Genomic DNA, 25,602 nt, shown 5'->3' with positions numbered 1-25,602 from the left:
GAAGTTAAATAAATCAATAACACTGTGTATGTACAAGCATGGTCTCTCTCTACTTTATTTTCTCACAGATTTATATACCCTAAGTGATTACATCATCAGGTGTTTAACTAAAACCTCAGAAGATATTCACAATAGATTGTACCTAATATTTCTAGATGTACTTTTAAAGTAATTCTAAAGGTTCTCAAAACATCATTGTTTTTCTTAGAGTAGATTCAATCCGTACTAATAACAAAGCCAAGCTAATATGTAACAAGCTATTAAAAGAAACTATGGAGGAGGAAGTTTCCTGACCTTTCCTATGTGCCCTAGAGGTCCGCATGGACAGGTTTTAACAGTGTATCCCCTAATTCATCTACAATATTTTTCACAGTTTAATCTATAACTGTGTTTCTCTGGGCATGACGCCTTGTTTGAATGGACGAGTCAACAATTCCAATGTTGGCAGTTGACTCTGTATGATTCATTTATCCTGTACCAGAACCAACAATACCCATAATCATCTATTACTCCCATGTAGGGCCATTGTTTTTTTATTATTGATGTTTTCCATAGAAACAGCCCTACATTTCCAGGTTGGTTGTTTTTTCTCCCACCAGCCAGGGGCTGTTGTTAAAAAGTCCCAATTCGTAGGTTTTGGTTTGGGAGGGGGAAGAGGATGTTTTACACGGTTAAGCTTGGGACGGGGCTGGGGGGGCAAATCCCCCATGTACTTTTTCAAGGCAGAAGCACAAAATTACAAAACAGATCAGAAGAGATGTAGTCAGCTTCCTGGGAGCAGCACTGCCCTGCAGCGCTGTCTTGGATTGTTGTTCCATGACCCTGTCATGGCACAGAGGCTCCAGGTTGGCTTCCAACACACATGCAAATGTATACTCGCAATAATTTCAAGTGCATACATTATCTAAATGTGAAATCCGTATCTTTAGATGTTACAGAAAATGAATTTTATGTTTGCAAGTCATAGAAATATTTTTGAACTTATATTTCTGTCCTCTAAACACTCAATAATACTTACATTTGCTAGAACTAAAGAAATAAAGTTGCTTTACTACTACATTTGGTAAATGCCTGAGGCACAAGCCTAAGATTATATTTATATGAATGCTTCACAGTGCAACACTTCATAGTACAATTGGGCAACTCCCCGCTATGGCATAAAGCCAATTGAAAAGACAGACCGTTTTTGCAAGCAAATATAAGACTGTACAGTGACAATTCTGAGTGGTAGCAATGGCATTTGAAAAATTATACAACATTCTTGGGATATATACAATGAATGAGTTTGATGAGTAACTCAGAATTGCGATTATCAAAAACACTTCTCTCCCAAATTATTTTCCAGTGCTGATGGCCTTGTTCTTTTGTAGGCATCTGTCTTGTGTAAGTGTAAGTAAATTGCTGCCCAGAATTTAGCTGCATAAGTAAAAGTTCACCATTTTTACCTTTGCTAATTTTTCACGAGCCTATAATATAATTTCAGGGTAGGTAGGGAAAAACTTCCTACTTTAGTTGTTGTCCCACATTTTGTTTGAATTTTTTGACGTTCGAACAAAAAAGGGAAGAAACAGTGCAGGTGGTAGAGCAGCTTTTGTTTGTAGATAGCTAAAAGATGAAAGAAGATATGCTAGTCTCAAGCTTAAAGTACCAGAAGCTGAGCAGTAGAATTGGATGCTGAATAGGACTTCTCCTGGCCTCCAGATGTAAATAATAGGTTATGTAAAAGGAGAATCAGACTGAAATCAAACTTCTAATCTGTACATTAGAAGTTGGAAGACCATGGAATAACAACTACAAGACTCTTGGGTGAGAAGGTCTGAACATGAGAATCCATTATTCTAGTTAAGATAGCATTCACTTGTTAAGGAGAAAGAAAGATACTTGTTAATATACAGTATTCAAAAATTATACCAACCACATACTTTAAATGAGGCAAATGCTGTAAAGATTCTGACCAAGTTGAATCACTTTGTTGTACACCTGAAAATAACACAACATTGTAAATCAACTATATTTCAATAAAAATTTTTTAAAAAGAAACAAATGAAAAAAAAATTTAACCAAGTAACAAATCCCAAAGGAAACATCAAGAGAGGAGATGATAAAGAAGGAACAGTAATGAGCAATGAGCCTTCTACCCCATTGTGGATAAATAAATATATTAATAGATGGATAATGTTAAATAATGATGAGGCAAATGAAACATTTACAAATAATCTAGGACAGGAAGGACTAGAAGATTTGGTAAAATCTACAAGCTGAGGTGAGAGGGATAATGATGAAGTAAAAATCTTTTCTAAGGACAATTTTAGAGTGGAAAAAGTAAAGATATTTTTTATAAGTTTTATCTTTTGGGCATAAGAAAAGGCACATTGTTGGAAGAGGAATGGTAAGTGCCTTATTTTTATGTGATAGTTGAGAATAACTGCCAAATTATGTGTTTTATTTTTGGAATCTATTTTTTGCTTTGTTTTCACTTGAGTTTTTTTTCTGCTCATTTTTAAAACATTGAATATAGTTGATTTACAATACATGCATACACTATGTTGGTGTACAACATAGTGATTCAACATTTTTATAGGCTGTATTCCATTTTAAAACTCTTGTACACTGTTGATGGGAATGTCAGTTGGTGCAGCCACTATGGAAAACATAATGGGGTTTCCTCGGAAAAAACACAAAACATTAAAAATATAACTACCATACATAACCCAGCAATTCCACTCCTGGTTATATAGCCAAAGGAAATGAAAACACTAATTCAAAAAGATACACGCACCCTAATGTCCATAGCAGTGTTATTTACAATAACTAAGAGATATGGAAGCAACCTAAGTGTTCATCAACAGATGAATAGATAAAGAAGATGTAAAGGAGAACTTTAAAATTAACAATTATGTGTATGTTACATCTTTTGACTTCATCTCACTGTTCTTGGATGCTCTGTTCTCCCCCCCCCATATTCTTTATTCTTTTGAATTTCAGTTTGGGAAGTATCTATTGATCTATATTCAAGCTCATGAACTTTCCTCTTGATGTCTACTCTATCGATGGACCCATTGAAGTCATCCTTCATTTCTCTTGCAGTGGTTTTTGTTTTTAGCATTTCCTTTTACTTCTTTATTAGAGTTTTCATCTCTCTGCTTACACTACTCATTAGCTTTTGCATATTTTCTCCTAATTCCATTAGAACCCTTAAAATATTAATAATTAAAATTTCTCTAATAATTCTAACATCTGTATTACATCTGAGTCTGGTTATTAGGCTTACTTTGTCTCTTCAGACTATATTTCTTCTTGCCTTTTGTCATGCCATGTAATTTTTTGTTGAAAGCTGGACTTATTGTAGAAGGTAATAGGAAAAAAAGTAAATAGGCCTTTAGTACAAGAATTTATGAATTAACATATCATGTTAATTATTATAACATATTATTAATTATTAATATAGTAACATATTTCAATAGCTAGGAGTTGGACTAAAATAGGAGTTACAGGTTCCAGAGGCTTCAGATCTCGCTAGTGTCCTTGTTTTAATCTTCCCTTTTGACTTAAGACTTTCCTAAGTACTCCTCCTTAGAGAGTTTGTGTGTTATAGATTTTTCAGATATAATCCACTGTTAGCATACTGGAACCCTGTTGGTGGGCTGCTAAGGTATGGGGGAAGATGAGTGTTCTATAATCTTCTAATTAAATCTCAGTCCTTCAGTGGACTTATATTTCAGGACTGTGATACAAACTGTACTCCAGTGGTACAGTTTTGTTTTGTTTTTTCTCCTTTGCCCTGTTATTCCTGAATCTGTGACCCCTGATTGCTATATATCCCCTGCCCCCTAATTAGGTGAGACAGGAAGGCTGGAGGAAGCTGGGTGGGAGCAATTCCCTTCCCCTAGCAGAGCTTTTTAAGTTCTTTCCTCTGGGGTGTAGGCATTTGTTATGGACAAGTTTCTGGGCTGGTTTTGCAATGACTGCTCTTCCCCTCCCCCTGCCAGAGCCACTGGGGATCTTCCTAGAATCCTCAGCATAAGGACTTGGTGGAATTCTGGGAGAAGAAGCCCCCAAATCGTGGTTGCCCCTGGAGTTTCTCATTCTTCACTTGTTCATAATCAGCCTCCAATAATTCATCAAAATTACATTCAAATGTTCCTATCACCACATTATTGCTCTAGCAACTTCTGCTCCAAGAAAGCAGATTTCAGTTGCTGTTTCTTCCTTGAGGCACCTGCATCTCTAGATTTTGGGCTAATAGTTTATCTGCAACTCTGGTTCTCTGACGGTTTCAAAAAAATTGTTGATCTTCAGTTTGTGTATCTTTTTCTTGTTGTAAGGATGGGAGTGATGCCTTTCAGGCTACTTGAATGTGGGAGCTGAAACTGGAAGCTGTATGATTGAAAAAGAATCTTTTGAGTATATAAAAATATAGAACTTTAGTATTGCAAAAAATAGCATAGGCAAAGTTAATTTGAAGACATAGATTTTGGAAATATCTATTTGTAACCTACATGACAGCCAAAGGGGACATTACTATACGATACAAAGAAGGCTTACCAATAGATGAGATAAAGATAGACAAACCAATAGAAATGTGGTCAGTTTACCAAAAGCAAACCGAATGGCCAATGAACTTATGAAAAATTATTAAATTAATAGTTGTGGGAATGCAAACAAAAGTAACAAAACTTAAAAATTAATATAAAAAAACTCAGGCAGTCATACATTCTGGTAGAAATATGAATTGCTGCAAACTTTTTGGCAAACAACCTGGCAGCAATCATTAAAAGTCCACAAACCTTTAGCCATAGATAACTCAGTGTTTCATAACTATCTTATATAAATAAAAGCAAATTAAGGTATTCACATGGATGTTGATGGCATATAACTTAACAATGTGAATGCTTGGTGCTAGAAAAATGCTTACATAATACTGAAACAGCCGAACTATGGGATATTTTGCACTAATTTAAATGAACAAATGAATTACAGCTATGCCTGTTGAGTTGGAGGGATTGCCATAAAGTATTTATGAATAAGAAAAGCAGAATGTAGAAAAATATGTTTAATATTTTAATTTTAGAAAATAGCAAAAAGGCATACATACGTTAATCTACATAAAGATTTTGCCAAAGTTGCAGATTCTTTTTACAGTATGATTTTATTATGGCAAAATAAGCAACTGAGCAAATGGGATTTTTAAAATATCCCTTTATATGCATGAAGATGCTTGTATAAGTTTGAAAAAGCAAGTTGAGAAGTATGGAAAAATACACACAAGACATGGGTTTGCTCGTGATAGGAAGATGGGGTGGGAGAGGGGACATAGAGCAGATGACAAACTTTTTTTTTAATATATCTTTGCACTTCTTCACTACTTTCAAGCTTATATTAAAGTAGTAAATTGAAAAAAATCCAATATACAAGTTCTAAATTTAAAAAACACATATACTACTATACAGATTTTACTGAGTATATCAGTCTGAATTTGCTGAAGATGACGGTCACAAGTATTAAAGGAACAGGGGATTTAATATAGGAATTAAGTGTTTCATAGCTGTGGGAGTAGCTGAGGGAAGGATGGTCTGTAAGGCTGTATCTAAAAGATCAGAGAAAGTTACTAGCCACTTGAGCAAAGATACTGAGTCAGTTCCCTCATGATCTCCCTAGAAAAATGTTGTTTATTTCACTTCTGCTTTATCTTAACACCAAGTTATTTCACTTATAAACTCCATTAGTCATAGTTCCAAGCTTAACCAAGATGACATGGCACAATCCAGCACAGTCTACCCTTTTGTCAACTTGACACGCATACAATCCTTTTAAACTTTCAATTGAGGATAATAACCACATCATGCATCTGACTAATAATTATATCATACCGTATATTATAACTGTATTATATATAATGTTATATATAAATAATGCAAATATGTGTACATGTGTATGTATATTGATGCAAGAAAATACATATCACTATAATAGTCCTTATTTCTGCATTGTGGTCACATAGGCATAAGCTGGTATTACATCTTCCTTGTTTGACTCCTCGTGCCATATCCCCTTAATAATTGAATTTGTCATGGGCTGTTGGACTGAGGGCCTGAGGGCCTTACTGACTGTTGGCCAGAGGCTTCCATCAGTTCCTTGCCAAGCAAACATGGCAGCTTGCTTCCTCAAACTATGCAAGCTGGAAGGACAGTAGAGTCTAACAAGATAGAAGTCATAATGTTTTGTAACCTAATAATGAAATAGCAACACATTCCGTGAGAAACTAAATCCATTGCTGTACCCTACTGGTTAGAAGAATGTCACTACATTCATTCCACGCTCAAAAGGAGTGGACTGCACAGTGGCATAAATAGCAAATGGTGGGGATCGTTGGGGCCATCTTAGAGGTCTTCCTATCACATTGGGCATACTTCTTTCTGCCACCATTGTGATTAGCAACCCAACTTCACCAGTCACTAGAGTCACCACTTTTTTTGTCTGTTAATTCCATAGTACAAGGAACTTACAGTGACTAGGTGGTGTTCTTAGCTTTTAGTTTAATGGAGCCATTATTTTATCTCCTTGCAGAATCATTATTTTATTGGAAACTTAAATCTCTAAATCAGCAGAAAACTTTCGAGCAGGGAAGACAAATTCAAATCCGGCTTAAGTGTCTAATCCAATAAGAACAGATCACTGCCCCTTTCATGAAAGAAGTATAATTAACCTGCTGGCATATAGCTGTCTGCCCTCAAACCTCCGCAGTAGAATACTATTATACCAGGGGCTCGTGGCTTGTCTCTACTGTTGGTAGGCCAGGCACTCAGCATTGATATAGCCAGATCAGTCTTGTTAAGTGGACACCCATGTTGCTGAGTGTATCTGTTTCAGCTCTACATTTTAGTACAAGGAACATGACCACAGGGTGTCTTGAGGGACCCTCGGTTAAACATTATCATTCACCTGGCTCTCTTAAGCCCTCTTTCTGAAAAGCAGATCACTGTGCTATTTTGTTTCCCCAGGAATTTGTTAGCTCAAACCTAGTGTCCAGTAATCTCTAAGATGTTTGTTTATTTCTTTTCTAAAGCACAAATACCCCAGTAAATGGCTGCGGGTTCTTTTGGAAAGATCTAAATAGATAATGTACACTATACATTTTTGGCAGTGTAGCTTTATCCTCACTCAAGGGAATCAAGCCTCCTTTTCATTTAAGGTGCTCTGAGTCTGCAAACCACTTAAGCCTGGGAAGTGAATAGGACCACGACTATTGTGATAATGCAAGTCAGGCCTCTACTCACCAGTCCCAAAGGTTTGTGCTTATACAAATCAAGTAGATTTACTGTAGTAGTCTGTTCATCTCTATTAGTCCTAGGAATATAATTATTTAGCCACAGACAAGGATCTCTACGTGTCTGCATGTCCCTCCTACCCATTATGGTAACCATGCCTACCTTGACCCTGGTAATTAAGTTCTAGAGGCAATTAAATTCATCACGTGGCTCCTCGCCACTTCAGAATCCCACCATCCCCATTGTTTTCTGGGAGTCTGCTCCATGGATAGCCTCTCTCTGTCATTCCTGACTTGCAATGAATAGCCATTAAAGTCTTTCAAGGTTGCTTGTCTCCCCATCATCACTGTATTTCTGAACAACTTGGAGAAAGGGGTGAGTGTGAACAGTGGAAAAGTAATTCCGCTCCTACCTCCATAAGCCTTTGGATACTGCCTTCTTCAGTTCAGTGTGGCCGCCACAGGGACCCAGTTGTAGTCAACCAAACAAGGTGTTACAGTTATTCCCAATTGTTCAGGGTAGCACGGTGAATCCAAAATCACCTGTCAGTGATTCATAAAAAAAGATCCAGCTGAATCGTACAGTGTATTTCTTCTTCCCTGTTCTAACACCCTTAGTGTTCATTCCCAAAGAAAATCTCCCCAGTTTCCATTGATGTAAATTGTCAAAATTTTGCAATGTTTTTGGTATGTGTAGTATCACCTCCAGAGTAAGACTCCCCCCCCCCGCAAGGGCTTGAATCCACTGAAAGGTTTAGAATCAATGAGAGGTGATGGAGTGGGTTGTTATGAGAATCACCATTTCTCCCATAAGGCTACAGGTTCTTTAGTAAGAGAAGCTGAATTTGCTCAGACAAAGGAGGTTCCTATTGGGTGGAATTTGGGGGTTCAAGGTCCTCAGCTTCATTGGAATTTATCCCGATATCTCTATCTCAATCTTTAGTGTTTCATTCCTTCCCAATCAGTGTCATAGACATACTATAAAAAACCCCAAGAAGTTATGAATTCGACTCACATTTTGATGCAGCCACTGGCAGTATTAGAATTTGGATTTGGTTTTCACAAATTTCAAACTTGCAACTAAAAGCAATAGGTGATCTTTCAGGGTAGTCATAGGTGTTTCTGGTTCCTTACTCAGGACTCGAGATGGGAATTTAAAGCCTTGACCTCATCCTTTACTTTTTTCCAACTTTTCCTGTGCAGTTAAAAATAGCCAACCATCTCCCCCTGCCTCCACTCTATCCTTATATTTTATATTATCATGATTTTTTTTCTTTTGGTAGGTAGGTAGGTACTTGGTCACCCAAAGTTGTAGGCACCTGACTCCAGGGGATAATTTAAGAAACTATTTTACAACTGTATATTGTGGTCTGTATCATATTTACCACTGACATGAGGTTATTAGTGCCTTTAAATCTAATCATGTTATAGAACCAATTCTAGATTACCATCTTTAAGATTCTGTTCCCCTGGATCCACTTGTAGTACCAAAAGCGATATAAGTCTGTCCTTGTCCAGGAAAACTGAGCCACTACAAGTATTACAGGAATAAATGGTTTAATATGGGAATTGAATTTATACAAATTTGTGTGTAGCTGGTAGAGATTTGTCTGCAAAGCTGCAGCTAGAAGATAAACTCTCTTTAATCACCTCATTCTGAAGCACTAGCATGAGTGAAAAATCTTGCAAGATGTTTGAGAAGTTATACACATGAAACCTCAAATTGGGAGCTCACGAAGAGATTTGAAGAAGCACCACAGTGAATGAGGTCATCATGTTTGATTACCATGACCTCCTAAGAATAATGGCTTCTACCTAACTTCCGCTTTCCAAATAGTTTGTGAGATCCTCTCATTGGCAAATGTCAATGAGAAACCACACAAAGACAGGGATTCTGTGAAATAAATTTCCCAAACTTGAATGGAAGAAGTAGCAGTTGAGTCAGGTTGTCAACAGACAATCCAGAACAACCTGGTTCTTTTCTATCTCTGATATGAGTTTTCTAAATGCCCAAACTCTAAAAAATCCAGTCATCCTTAGAAACACTCTATATTAGAGTGTTGAATTCAACCACCATTTTTTGAGTGCTCTGTGTCGAATATTACACTTAAATATGGGGATACAAAGATGAACAAGTCAGATTTCTTCAAAATCTCATAGTTTAGCAGGGAAGGAAAATATGGCAACAAAAAAGTGGATTTTATTGGAAGGATACTACTAATGACATAATTCAAGGTAGAGTGAAGAAAACTGGATTTTTAGCAGGCAAGCAAAGTGAAAGTCATTCTAAGCAAAGATGTCAAGGGGGTATATGTTCTGAAAGATGAAATATTTAGAGGAAATTCAAGGATATTTGTGTGGATGGAAATTAAGAGTTCCAAGAGGCAATAGGGGAGATTAAGTTGGAAAGCAGGCAGAAGTCAGGAGAAACACATACAAGAGGTTTAACAATTTTCTGTAGGAAATTGAAACCAATAAAGATATTTGAGCCCCAGAGATTTGTTTTGTATAAAAATCACTCTTATAGCAATAAAGTGGAGGAATTGGAGTGGGTCAAGGCCAGAGGCAGAAAGGTATTTTAGGAGACAAATGCCATAGTCTAGGTGAAAATTATATAAATGCTGTGGTAGTTGAAGAGAGGAGAGTGGTTTCAAAAGAGGTTCCACTTAATTTAGTGATTGACTGATAGGATCTGGAGATGTGCGGGGAGAGATGATTAGGCATAACCTTTCTATTTCTGGCTTGGTTGACCAGATAAACAGGTAAAGGCCATTAGCTAAAGTGAGAGCTCAAACTAACATGTTCTTCTGTAAGAGCTAAACTGTGGAGAAATATCTTGATCCATTTTATTACTTTGAAATGGAGCTATTTTAAAATTATAAAATGTATAAAATGTTCCTATGTCTCCATGGTACATAAAAAGAACATATTTTAACAATGTCAAAATAAGAAATATAATGTATGTGCGAATTTAGCTGCTCAACATGACCTTTCACATCTGTCAGTTAGAAACCTTTGTTAATAGTGTGCTGTGAATGTCAGAAAATGTAAGCGAAAGTGTTGGAAACTTATGGAATTTAATCTAAACCATTCACTTTATATAAGTCAAGGCATATTTTTTTCTTCATTTCCTTCTCTCTCTCTCTCTCTGCCTTTTGATTTAATTTGTAAACTCTGAGTTCACAGTCTGCATCTTCATCTTATAGTTTTCTTGCTACAATGACTAACACAGTTCTGTTCATAAGCACACTTTCTGAATAAATAAATGAATCATTTAGTTAATAAATTTATCACATGGAAAGAATGACCTTATCACAAAGTACTGTTTATAGCATTAGATTAGAGTTGGGAGAACCTGGGTCCTCAGTTCTGTCACTTTAGCAGGTGACCTACTTGTCTTTGAGTCTCAGTTACATTACCTGAAAGACTGATTACTTCATATTTTGAATTTATAAGACTATTTTCACGTGTTTATTTTTAGGAATGCCCTGCTTGATAGGATAAGCAATGTATCCTAATTATTTTTGTATTCTCAACAATTAGTCTAGTACCAAGCATATGATAGATGCTTAATGAATAATAGTTGAAAGATTCGTTTATTAATTATCAGGAGTGTGAAGGAAGGTTAAGGTCTGGAAGGTGGGGTCAAAAACAATATCTTGAGGATCTGTAGTACCCAAGAGCAAGAAAAGATCAAAAACTGAGGTTTGAAAAAACAATAATAAATCAATGATAAAAAGCCATGGGGTAAGTTTGGAATACCTCAACTCCAGCAAAGCAAGCCTGCCCTTGGGATCAAAAGGAAAAAGTAGGCTTAATCTCGAGCAGGAGTGATTTGCATATGGCCTACTTTAGCTTTTTAACCGGTTGTGAGAATTTTTTAACCAGTTGTACTAGGTTTTGAGAAGGTAATGTAAAAAATAATTAGCAGGAGATTCACTGGTTCTGGGTTGTTCCCATTTGTTTTGTGCTGGGGGGTGGTGTGGAGTGGTGTAGTGGTAGTGAGTGGAGGATAGGTAATGAATTTCAAAAGAATGTTTTTCTTTCAACTTTTATCTTTAATATATTTTTCACAGTCAGAAATATTCTATGGTTAAAAGTCTATCCAGGTTTCCACCAGTATCTGTTCAGATCATGTCCTCATATGGGTCCCTGTCTGAGGCATAAGAATCTACCTCAAGCTCTGTTTGCCAAGTTATGACCCTGGGAAGAGGAAAGGGAGAAGGCAGACACAGGAAGAGCAGTGTTTTTAGTCGATCTCCCCAACAGGAACCTTTTCTCTAATTTGCATAAGCGTGCTTATGTCCTGGCCCTAAGGGTACCAAAAGCACATCCAAAAATCAATAACACTGGTAATAATAATCACCAGTGTAGATTCTGATGACATAAAGTACTTTAGGTTTCTCTATATAATATTCTTAATATTTATCACTTGGAAGTTCCACAAACCTAATGCTGGAGAGAATAATAAATCATTTCCAGTAACTTTATGCATAGCAGCTACATTATATCTTGGTACTGACTGCATTCTTCTGAAGGATCCACAGAGAAATAAGAAACCCATATGTAAGCAATGACCTGCTACTGTGAGATATTACCCCTTGATCTTTGTGAGAAACTTTTTTTCTAATTTCCATAGCTTAGAGACATGTTGATGAGTAAGTGACTGATTAAAAACATTTCTTATTGAATTTGTGCACTTCCTGAAAAATTAGCTAGGATAAAATTTTAGATGCTATTGGATATGTGATGTTTTGGAGACTTTATAGGTGGGGTTGATTGGCAAACGTTTTTCTCTTGGGTTTTTTGTATCTAGTTTTCTCAGTCTTCATTTCGATTTAAAAAAAAAAAAAAAAACAATTTCAAACCAGGCAAATATATCCAAATAGTCTCAAATATTTAAGTCAACTTATGACTTGGTGGTATGTAAGATGGTGAAGATGCTTTAAAATGTATTTATTGGATTCCTGTTTCTACTTAAGACAAGGAATATTTGAACTGGGAAAATCCTAATGGCCATAAACCTAACTTGCCACTTGATGAACAGATCTCTTCTCTGTCCTCTGCTTGAATACTTTCTATGAATGAAGTAGGAAGAGGTGGAGTCACTTGTTTCCTATATGTCCTACCTGCATTGTTGGACACCAGTAATTCCTCTTATTTTGAACTGAAATTCTGCCTTCCTGAGGATTTATCACTTTAGAGTTCTTCTCACCTCTCTTCTTCTAACCTGAGGTACTCAGCAATATTTTCGAAACAGCTAATATTTTACTAGGTCAAAACAGTTCTAACCTGAGTTTTTGTCTCTTCCAGACTGAGTAATTGCAAGTCTGCCACCCATTCTGTGTACCATCTAATTTCCTGTAAATTCTTACTCTTGTTTCTCTTCCTCTTGCCAGTCTTTAGTTTTGCAAACAACCCCTTAAAAGACTGCTTATGTTTGAATTCCAGTTCCACTCCGTACTAGCTCCACGACTTTGGACGGTTATTTAACCTCTCTGTGCCTGTTTACCTATTACACGTAAAACATTCATTTTACAAATATTTGTTGAGCACCTACCATATACCACGCAATCTTCTAGGTGGCTGAGAAATAGAAGTGACATAAACAGAATACCTCACTCTCATTCTTATGATGGCTCCTGGCACATGGTAAATGATATTAGTTATGTGTGCATGTGTTTGCGTGTATTTGTGTATGAAGATGGTGTCCAAAGTACTCAAACTGTGTCAGACGTACTCTCACTAGTGCTGAATACATCAGGATTATTACCTTCTTAAAGTTCAATGAATATTACTTCTTTGAAAGTAGCATAAAATTGCTTTAGTAGCTGGGTTAATTATTGTTCTTGTTAAGGTTAAGGTCAGCTGATACTTCGTTATTACTTTTTTTGTGTGTGTGTGTGTGGTATGCGGGCCTCTCACTGTTGTGGCCTCTCCCGTTGCGGAGCACAGGCTCCGGACGCGCAGGCTCAGCGGCCATGGCTCACGGGCCCAGCCGCTCCGCGGTATGTGGGATCTTCCCGGACCGGGGCACGAACCCGTGTCCCCTGCATTGGCAGGCGGATTCTCAACCGCTGCGCCACCAGGGAAGCCCACTATTTTTTTTTAAAATAACACTGAGTGCCATTATTAGTAAGTATAGAAACTCGTGTGTGTGGGGTGCGAAGCTATGGAGAAGCCCAGAATCTATCCTATGTGTATTTGTACGTGAAACGAAGTTTCCTTGACCTCCTCTGCCTTCCTTACTGTCAGCTCTGCTTCACTTTGTTTGCCTTTGACCCTCTGAGCCACTCTCCACCAGCGCAGTGGTTTGCTGAAGCCAACTTGTACCTGCTGTTCAGCTGATTGTGGAAAATTCAGGAATTTTGGTTGAAAGCTACTATTGGTGGCGATGAAGAGAATATTTACACCACAGAAATCAGCAAACCCTGCACATCAAAACTGTTTTTTTTTTTTTTTTTTTGAGTCAGCTCACCAGCATACAGCTCCAGCCCAACAATATTTGACCAGTGTTTCATTTTTGTGGTTTTAGTTGTCAGTTGAACTCTGCTTAAATGTTTACTAAGTGAGGTTTTTGGCTGATACGTGTTAAACTGTACCTTCCATCTAGAATATTTTTATTTCAAGACAGGAAATTTTTCTAAGATGAAAAATCTTTCAAAGTATATAGGAAAAATTTTTGATGGTGGGAGGGAGTTCCTAATTACTTTCATGAGGACAGGGGTCTTTGTTTTTGTCACTGATGTATCTCAACCACCTAGAAGGTTATATAGTACATGGTAGATGTTCAATAAATATTTGTGAAACAAACTCATGCTTTACATGTAATAACTAAACTGAAGCACAAAGTTGTTAAATAACTGTGTGAGGTCATGCAGCCAGTACAGAGTGGAGCTGAAATTGAAATATAGGCAGTTTCTTAAGCTGCCTTTTCTCAAAATGAAAAGAGTTAAAACAGCTGGTCTGTGATTTATTCACCTTCCATCCAAGGGGGATACCCTGAGGGAAAGAATAGAAGGTAGGTGACCCCATCAAATCTCCTTGTCACCTGGAACTTTGGATAAACAGAGCAATAATATTACCCCAAAGAAAGAGACTGTATGTAATTAGTATTCCTAAAAGGCTGCTGCTTCTAGGGCACATAAAGCCCTGGGCAAATATTTTCCAAGGATCAGGGGGTGGGGACTCTGCCTATATAAATAAGTTGATTACGTAACGTGTAACAAAATTAATTAGTACTCATGATGTATAGTGATATACTGATGAAAATTTAGAGTAATGAGCAGAGAAGTGGTACTTAAGTATTTGTTTATTTTCTGGTCAGAGTATATGATTATTTGTTTATTTTCTGATCAGAGTACGTGATGATTCTTCATGGTGTCCAGACAGTACCTCTTTTTGTTCACATCCAGGAGCAATGTTTTTCATGTTCTTTCTTGTCAAATGTGCCCTTCCTGACAAATTTTCTATTTCCCATACAATAAAAAGGTAATGATACTGTTGTTACAATGTCATGGATCTTCAAACCTTATTTGTATTGAAAGAATATGGATCTTATTGGCTCTACAGTTCCCTAAAACCATATATTTATTAGTCTGGTTGCATCATTATGCAGGGTGCTATAGTATTCCTCATGCACCTATGAGTATGGACCTCAAGGGCTCTCTTTAAGGTTGTAACTAGGCTTTGTTGTTGATACCCACAAATGTAAGACTTTCATAGAGTGTGCAGGAAAATGTGAACAATAATTTACTTCAAATATAGACCACATATTCCAACCATGGGTTCTTTTGAACTCCTCAGGCCATAATCACTGCATTCCTATGTTGAGACTTCAGTCACTGTTGACCACATCTCTTTTTTCTACTCACCAACACCAGGGAATAATAGGCAGGAGGTCACGGGTAGAGAAAAAAGATTCTATTTGTGCAAGGAATGCTTGTCATTTGTCCAGTTCAGCTAAAGACTGGCCTAGGAGAGCATGATATTACCACATCAATCAGACACAAGTGAGGACATTAACTGTAATGGCCCATTAGTGTTGCAAAACAATGATTGAAAAATCTTTGGAAGAGATGGATGTGACTACCTGAGGGGACTGCCTTACATGTGGTATAGAACCTTCAGAAGCGGTAGAGTAACTGCATTGTGTGCCAGCACTAGGGAACACAAGGTAAAGAATGCCTACCACCACCTCTACCACTCTGGGGTACTGAAGCCCATAGACAGGACCATGGTCAGGACATAGACAAGTGAGAGCTGACACATGGGCCTAAACAAGCAGCCTCAAGCCCAAGGATCAGAGGTGGACTCTCAGAAATTTATAACCCTGTACTTGTCCTGTGTCCGACATTTGCGAGAGTCACACAGAATTGATGTATAAGCACAATTCTGGAAGCCAAATTTCATGAGATGTAATGAAAGAAATATTCCGCCCAGTGGAAGCAATCTGTTTATAATGTCACCCTCCTGGAACTGGGGCCCAGGCCGTGGACTGTGGAGCAACATCAAAAACCATAAATCTCAGAGCTTTTCAGGGCATCTGGTCCATTCCATGTGTAATATAAAGGTTCAGAGAGAGCTCCAAAGAGAAGAAATGGAAACCATGGCACATGTAGCTCCCTATCTGTAGGGAACTACTGGTTCCAGGCAGTCCCAGCCACTGGAGGGGACTTAGAAACTTTTGTGGAAGACATTTCTAGCAAAGGGACCCAGATAGAATCTGGTCCTGGCCAAGGGCATCTTGATGAGACAGTACTGCTGGTCTCAGGCAGTCTCAGCCATCAGAATGAGACAGAAAATTTTGAGTTAGGTTCTCCTGGTGACCAGGATCCATGTAGGACCAGATTTGAGCTTAGGGCATCCTATCTGGATGGACTACTTCATATAGTCCCAGACACTGAAGTGGAACTTAGAAAATTCTGATGAAGGGACCCTAGAGTCCTCTGAGAGACCTGTCCTGGGGCAGGGGCTCTACTTGGTAGGTCTGAGGGTGGAACTGTTCCCTGGCTAATGGATTATTTAATAAACTTAGAATCTATGAGTCATAACTTCCTGGAGAAGGCCATATAAGTGTTATAACTCTCTAGGATATTAAATGGAGATGTTTCACAATTAAAGCCTGCTTCTACTATATGAAGTAACCCCGCAGACTTCACTTTTAGAGATTTCTTTTTCATCTATTATTCTGGGCCAAAGGTTAATGTTTCACATGGCAGGATGAGACTTGGGGAACTGCCCTTGATGTCCTAGGCATCTTTTTGCTCTGTCGAGTCTCTTGATTATCTGCATCCTTGAAATTACTAGTAAAACATAATGCCTGGTAAAATCTCTGATTTGTTTAAGTCTGATTTGCCAGTCAGATCTTGTACGTGACTCAGATGCTAATAGGGTTGATGTTTGGGGGTATGAACCATGTACTTGGTGGAACATTAGTTGCCTCCTCATCTGTTTCACTCAGAAGTTGACAGGTACCAAAGCAAAAACTTTGGTCTTTTCTTTCAGTGAGGAAAGAAGGGAAGAGTGAAGAAGAGCTGTCCAGTTTTTTAAATTTGATATTTATATATACTGAAAAAATAATGTATGTATGTGTACATCACTATGGTGATGTTAACTAGACTTATTGTGGTCAATAAGTCTAGTTAACATCCATCACCATTCATAGTTACAATTTTTTTTCTTGTGGTGAGAACTTTTAAGATTTACTCTTTTAGCAACTTTGCAGTATACAATCCAGTAAAATTAACTATAGCCACGATGCTATACATTACATTCTGCCATGACTTATTTATTTTATAACTGAAAATTTGTACCTTTCACCCATTCCTTCATCCCCCGCCTCTGGCAACCACCAATTTGTTCTCTGTATCTATGAGTTCAGTGTTATTTTTAGATTGCACATATAAGTGAGATCATATGGTCTTTTACTGTCTGACTTATTTCACTTAGCATAATGCCCTGAGTGTCCATCCAAGTTGTCACAAATGGCATGATTTAATTCTTTTTTATGGCTGAATAATATTACATATATATCATTTATATATATATAATATATATCACATTTTCTTTATCCATTCTTCCATCGTCATACACTTAGGTTGCTTCCATATCTTGGCTATTGTACATAATGCTTCAGTGAACAATGGAGTGCATATATCTTTTTGAGTTAGTGATTTTTTTCTTGCTTCAGATAAATACCCAGAAGTGGAACTGCTGGATCATATGGTAGTTAGATGTTTAACTTTTTGGGGAACCTCCATACTGTTTCCCATAGTGGCTGTACAAATTTCATTCCCATCAACAGTGCACAAGGGTCCCTTTTCTCCACATCTTTACCAACACTTCTTACTTCTTATCTTTTCAATAATAGCCATTCTAGCAGGTGTGATATCACACTGTGGTTTTGACTTGCATTTTCCTGATGAAACCTTTTCATGTACCTGTTTGCCATGTATGTCTTCTTTGGAAAAATGTCTATTCAGATCCTCTGCTCATTTTTAAATTGGACTGTTTGGTTTTTTGCTATTGAGCTGTGTGAGTTCTTTACATATTTCAGGTATCAACCCCTTATCAAATATGTGATTTATGTTTTATCATTCATTGGGTTGCCTTTTCATTTTATTGATGGTTTCCTTTGTAGTGCAGAAGCTTTTTAGTTTGATATAGTCCCATTTGTTTATTTTTGCTTTTGGTGTGAAATCCAAAAATTATCACTGCCAAGACCAATTTCAATGAACACACATACCACCTATGTTTTCTTCTAGGGGTTTTATGGTTTCAGATCATATGTTCAAGTTTTTAATCCATTTTGAGTTAATTTTTGTGTATGATGCAAGACTGTTGTGGTCTAGTTTCATTCTTTTGCCTGTGGCTGTCTAGTTTTCCCAGCACCACTTATTGAAGAGACTGCCCTTTCTCCATTGTATATTCTTGGCATCTTTTTTGTAAAGTCCTTGACCATATATGTATGGATTTATTTCTGGGCTCTATTCTGTTCCATTGATCTAGGTGTCTGTTTCTATACCAGTGCAATACTCTTTTCATTACTATAGCTTTGTGATATAGTTCAAAATCAGGGAGCATGATACTTTCAGCTTTGCTCTTTCTCAAGATTGCTTTGGCTATTCAGGGTAAGATCTACCTAGCTTTTAAATTAAGTATTCCCAGAGAAATATGCTATTTCTATTTACATGGCTAGCTGGCAAGTAAATTTAGAAACACCTTTCAATAGTCTATGTTAATAGAGACATAGCACTCAAAATTCAAAGCATGCATCACTCTATCAAAATAAACTGTATACTACTTATACTTCTTCTACCCAGCCCTTCCTCTGTAAAGGAGAATTATCACAGCAAAGCCCAACTTTTTCTAAATATTTTCGACTTTGTGGCTACACACTTTTAGGACAAGTTATCCAAACAGAGGTGTTGATTTGCATGAGTAAAACTCAGGCAAAATCTCTGAGTTTATATGACTTCACAGAAGTCAAGGTGATCATTTTTGGACACTGCAAACTTAGTTTTTCGAATCCTCAAGATTAATTTATTAATTAGGCTTAATTGATATGTAATGTCCATTTTGAAGAACTGGCCCAAACCATAGTTATTAACCATTATAGTTTAATGGTGTTTACTGTAAATTTATTTACAGTAAATAAACTTCACCATGTGTTAGGCATTGCTCTAAGAACTTTATGTGAAATATCTCATTTTATCCTTCCAGAGACACTTGAAGTAAATACTTTTATCCCCACTTTACAGATGAGGAAGCTGAAGTATGGGGAAATTAAATAGCTTGCATGGTACATAGTTGGTAATTGCTATGAGTAAAACAGTTCAGACTGATTTCAACCTGCAACCAAACTTCAAGCTCAGAATGGATGTGGCACCCAGATGTAATAGCTGAGTAATTATAGATGATTCTTCTCTAGCTCTTTACATCTACATCCTAAGCTGAAGGAATGAATCCATAAATTCAGAAGGACTAAAAGAATGCACTTAGGCCACTCTCCTTATCTGGTAAAATTTTAGGGACATGGAAATAAATATAAATAATAAGTATATTTTTACTTTCTGGCAAACTACCTCCTCCATTCCCAGGTTCACACTACATTCTGAGGAATGGCCTAGAAGAGAGATAGGATGGAGTGGTAAGAAGGTGGATGGTTTGCATTGAGTTGATGAGTTTTGTCCTCTTCTCTCATTTACTGGTCAATCACACATTAATAAATACCTATATTTTATAATGATAGGAAGGTTTTGATATTTGGTATAAAATATGATACCCTTCCAAACTTTATCCATTTAAAAATAAAAATAAAGAGAAAAAGTTGAGTATAAGAGTGAAAAGTTACAGAATTCTTTTATTATTGTTATATAAACCACCTTATTAAATTATGGTTGACATGTAAAAGCTGTACATGTTTAATGTATACAACTCAGTGAGTTTGGGGATAAGTATATACCCATGAATGAGTATATACTATGATACTTAATAGTATATATGTGAATGAGTATATACTATTAAGGCCATAGACATATCCATCATTTCCCAAAGTTTCCTCCAGAGTCTATTATTTGTGTGTGTGTGTGTGTGTGTTTGATATGAGCATTTAATATAAGATTTACCCTCTTAGCAAATTTTAAGTATTTACTAGACATAGTTAGCTAGTATTTTTAGCTATAGGCACTGTGCTAATATATAGTAGATCTTCAGAATGTATCTTGCATAACTGATACTTTGTACCCTTTGACTATCACCTCTCCATTTTCTCCTCCCCCCAGTTCCAGTAATCACCATTCTACTCTCTTCTATGAGTTTAACTATTTTAGACTCCACATATAAGTGAGATCATACAGTATTTGTCTTTCTGTGTCTGGCCTATTTCACTTAGCATAATGTCCTCCAGATCCACTCATGTTGTTGCAGATGGAAGGATTTTCTTCTTTTTCAAAGCTGAATAATATTCCATTGTATGTGTATACCATATTTTCTTTATCCAATTATCCATCAATGAATATTTAGGGGTTTTTTTTCCATATCTTGCCTATTGTGAATAATGGGAGTACAGGTATCTCTCTGAAATACTGATTTCAATTCTTTGGATAAATAACCACAAGTGGGACTGCTGGATCATATGATAGTTCTATTTTGTAATTTTTTGAGAAATCTCCATGCTGTTTTCCATAATGGCTTTACCAATTTCATTCCCACCAACAGTATACTAGGGCTCCCTTTTCTCCACATCCTTGCCAACACTAGTTATCTCGTCTTTTTGATAATAGCCATCCTAACAGGTGTGGGGTGATATCTCATTGAGGTTTTCATTTGCATTTGCCTGATAAAACCCACTTTACTGTATTTTCACATCTTAGTGAAAATACTCCCCTATGTGTAAGATGCATCTTTATATTACTTATAGTCCACATATTATAATTTACTTATATAAATATAACCTTACAAACTTATACTTTAGTTCTCAGTTTATAACTTACTTTAAATTACATATATTTTTATACTTTTGTAATAGCAATAATGTTTGTTTTTTGTCCCTTCTAAATAATGTGCCTTTATTCAGAAGCAAAGGTAGTTTCCCATCAATTTATAGTGGGTGGATGGTTTGCATTACATTTAAAATGTTGCTTTGGAAACAGGCAATTAGTTATAAACCAGGCCTGCCATCATCATTTATTGATGAAGAAACACTGATACTGAGTTCCTTCTTTTGTAAATTTGAGATAAGCTGTCTTCCCAAAGACATCTAGATAAGAGGAATTGATGTACATTGTCATTTTGACAGGCCATACTTTCCTGTTTGTTTACACATCTGCTCAAGAAGAAAAAACTATCAGATATTTTTGCTGACAGTGATAAACAAGAGAGGGAATCTTGGGTTAGCATCTGAGGATAGCCTGTCAGGGCCAAATGGAAATTCAATCCCTGTTCTAATGAATGCCATTGCCCTACAGGGGGAGCCATGATGACAGCTGATCTGTCCCCTGAAGTTTGAAGTCCTTGCTAACGACATGACTGTAATTCTCAGACCTGTCAACAAGGACCTGACATGCTTTTTCAGTCCAGTAGGGTACTGTGAGCTATTTTCATATGTGTGTTTTCAGGACTATATACCTATTTTGAAGTGACTCTGTTCTGTGGGGGGTAGGAACACCAAGGACCATTCCGTTCCTACCAAATGATTTGGAGAAAGAGCTAGTTCATGTTAGAAAGTGAGAAAAAAGTGACAATTTTTACTACAGATACCAAAAAACTTCAACAACTCAGGGGACAATATTATAATAAATACCATTTAATTAACTATAAAAAAAATATCCAGAATGTCCTCTGCCTTCACAAGTACCTGTCCAGCCCAGCTCATGGCCTTAGTCTTACAAAATAGCTTTGTTACCCCTGCCTCCTCTTCCTTTGTAGGAAGTCAACTAGCTCTGAGTTTGGCTGAAAAACATTACTCTCTTCTCTATTTTCTCTCTTCTCCCCTCGTTGTGTCAGAAAATATCTAATATTTTCTATTCATCATTACATTAAAGAAGTGCTGATGTATTTTCAGAGACTCAGTCTTCAGAACCAATGTATCAGAACCAAAGGAACTGGTAGTTTTATTCTTAAGTCAGATTTTTATTCTTAAAGATGATTTAAGATCAATAAAATTGATCAGTTAAATCCAATTAAATTAACTCAATTAAAACCAATATAAGAAGTATAAATATAACAAAAAAATGATTTGAGAATTTTAGAATAAAGAATCAAAAAAAAACTAGGGCTTCCCTGGTGGCACAGTGCTTAAGAATCTGCCTGCCAATGCAGGTGACACAGGTTCGAGCCCTGGTCGAGGAAGATCCCACATGCCACGGAGCAACGAAGCCCATGCGCCACAGCTACTGAGCCTGTGCTCTAGAGCCCATGAGCCACAACTACTGAGCCCACATGCCACAACTACTGAAGCGCGAGTACCTGGAGCCCGTGCTCTGCAACAAGAGAAGCCACCGCAATGAGAAGCCCAAACACTGCAACAAAGAGCAGCCCCAGCTCGCTGCAACTAGAGAAAAGCCTGTGTGCAGCAATGAAGACCCAACGCAGCCAAAAATTAAAAATAAGTAAAAAAAACAAATTAAAAAAAAATTAGTTGACCTTTTCCCCAGTAAAACAGAAATGATGGTGTGTTTAACTTGCAAAATAACCTAAATTTTCCCACTTTAAAGGCTGAATGAAATATGTGATAAGACGAAGTAATAAGTGAAAGTGCCTTGCCCAGATTCTGGAACTTAATAAGTACTAAATAAATGTTGATATATGAATGATGGCCTCTGACTTCTGCTGTTTTGACTAAAGATAAAATCCTAAAAAGTTATTATGTGTGTGCTGCTTGATTTTTCTTTTATTATTCTAATGGTATTACAGGACAAAAATTTACAAGGATATTCAAAACCCAAGATTATTTTCATGGCTATTGTGGTTTTATAAATTAAGATGGACCACTGCATCATCAGTAGAACTATGGCATCCATACCAATTGTGAATACTGACTCTGTAGATTGAGCTTGTCACAATCAGTTTTCTCATCCCATGGCCTTCTGGGCTGAGTTAGTGTAGACATGGCCCACAGAGTACAAAGTCCTTCAGAATCTGATGTAAAACTAAAGAAACCCATGAAAAAGATCTACAGTACAAGTATTCTGAAATTATTTTTGTTTTTCTACATTATTCCCCTTCTCACTTGTATTCTGTTTAGGGGCAACGTATGATATAAAAAGGTAGCCAAGAATTAGCTTTCATAGTCCTTTCAATTACTATACTAAAAGTTATTATTTATTATTACTTTAACCAACAAACCCCATGGGATGGGTTTCAATAAGGATGTGCCTAGTACCAAAATTCAATCTTTTAACATGACACCTTTAGTAAAATATTTAAAAAAAAAATCCTTACAGAATTACTCTGATCTTTTGCCTTTAGACTATTAATACAAATTGATTCTGGTTTCCTGAACCAGAAGTTTACTTGGTTTTAATTCATTTTTGATAGCATAAAAAAGAAAACAGCTCTTTCTAAATTATTCACCATGTTGTTTAATAAATGAGCACTGCACAATGTGATGGCTCCTGAAAATCCATTAGTCTATTGTGAAATATATAATTATAGACTATTATGAAAATAAGAAAATTTTATTACACATATGCATTTGACAACCTGCAATTAGTTTTAGACTCTCTAACATGTTTTACTTAATGGTGAGTGATTATGCATTATCATTTAATTACGGATAATTTCAAATACTCATCTTTTTTTTTTTTTTTTTTTTTTGTGCTAGGCGGGCCTCTCACTATTGTGGCCTCTCCCGTTGCGGAGCACAGGCTCCGGACGCGCAGGCTCAGCGGCCATGGCTCACGGGCCCAGCCGCTCCGCGGCATGTGGGATCTTCCTGGACCAGGGCACGAACCCTTGTCCCCTGCATTGGCAGGCGGATTCTCAACCACTGCGCCACCAGGGAAGCCCCTCATCTATTTTTTTTTGTGAATCTAGAAATAAAATTAAGCATTTGTCAAGAAGCAGAAGAGTAAACTTTTCTCTGTTTTTGTCCAGTACCAAGAATTATTATGAAATAAATAGTAATAAAGTAGCTTTCCTTTGAGTAAATTGCTGAATATTTTTTACCATACATATCCTGCTGTTATATTTATGAATGGTGCTGTTCTTTTAAATGAGTTATTCATGAGTAATTTTTCATGTAAAGAGGAATCAATAGTACAAAGAACTGTAGAAGCTTTTATGAGTTGCATTAATTAAATACCACTTTTTTCCTGAGTAGTCATTCTAAACACTTAGATTTCATCAATCTACCCTAATTAGAAGAATGTATATGTATAATCAGGTTACAGAACAAATTATACTTTTTAATGTAACAGTACCTGACCATCTTTGAATAGTTCTTTTGTTATTATATGTTTGATGAACTCCCAAAGTTTTTCTACTTGGTGGTTTTGCTATATCTCATAGATAAATTTTCTGTGTTTAGAAAAATGATATATAAATAGGAAAAACATGAAACTTATTAATCCATTTCTTCCTCCATATAACAAATGAAACTGCCATCAAAATACAAGACCTTATGGGAGTTCCCTTGTGGCACAGTGGGTAAGAATCTGCCTGCCAATGCAGGGCACATGGGTTCGTTCCCTGGTCCGGGAAGATCTCACATGCTACAGAGCAACTAAGCCTGTGTGGCACAAGTACTGAGCCCGCATGCTGCAACTACTGAAGCCTGCACGCCTAGAGCCCGTGCTCTGCAACAAGAGAAGCCACCGCAGTGAGAAGCCCACACACTGCAACGAAGAGTAGCCCCCACTCAATGCAACTAGAGAAAGCTGGTGCACAGCAATGAAGACCCAACACAGCCAAAAAATAAATAAAAATTTTTTTAAAAAAGGCCTGAGAAATGCTCTTGATTGTTTTCTCATTCTATAAATCTAGAGTGAATGGGATTAATGAGTTAATATTTCTAAAATCAGAATATCTTTGTTGAGTTTTGTAAGCAAGGGAAATACATTTAATATTCCGTGTGACATCTATCTTGGTATTTATGGTTTAATTTGCATTTTTGACAGAATATATTGCTTTAAAAATAGCAAATCCACACATTATAAAATGTAAGTAGAGTGATTGTAATTAAGTTTGGGCTGTGTAAATGTTTGCTGAAAGTAACTAACATCCTAAAGCTGATTTTTTTTTTTGTAAAGGAGGGCTAGAATTATCTGCTGTGGCTGACTTTGAAATATAAGTGGCCTAGATAACTGTGTTGCTTCTCTGTTTGTTTCCATGAAACCTTAACTAGAATGCTAGATGAGTGGCACGTACTGAGTAACATTGTTGTAGGCAGAGCAATGGCCCCAGAGATGTCCATAACCTAATTCCTGGAACCTATGAATATGCTACTTTATAGGCAACAGGGATTCTGCAGATGTAATTAAGTTAAGGTAGTTTGAGATGAGATTTTCCTGGGTTTTCGTGGTGTACTCAGTGAAATCACAAGAGTCTTTATAAATGGAAGAGGAAGAGGGAGGCAGAAAAAGAGAGTCAGGGGGAGATGTGACTAGTGAAGAATGGTCAAGAGATGCATGTGGTTGGCTTTGTGGCCAGCTAGGAGCCAAGAAACGCGGGTGATTTCTGGATGCTAGAAAATTCAAGAAAACAGATTCGCCCTCATCCTCCAGAAAGGAATGCAGCCCTACCAACACCTTACATTTAGCCCCATGGGACCCATGTTAGACTTCTAACCTACTCATATCTGTTTTCCTACGTGTTAAGATAAAATCATAAGA

This window comes from Kogia breviceps, chromosome 9 (genome assembly GCF_026419965.1).
Source record: "Kogia breviceps isolate mKogBre1 chromosome 9, mKogBre1 haplotype 1, whole genome shotgun sequence".
NCBI classification, from domain to species: Eukaryota; Metazoa; Chordata; class Mammalia; order Artiodactyla; family Physeteridae; genus Kogia; species Kogia breviceps.
This window is presented reverse-complemented; position numbering follows the sequence as displayed.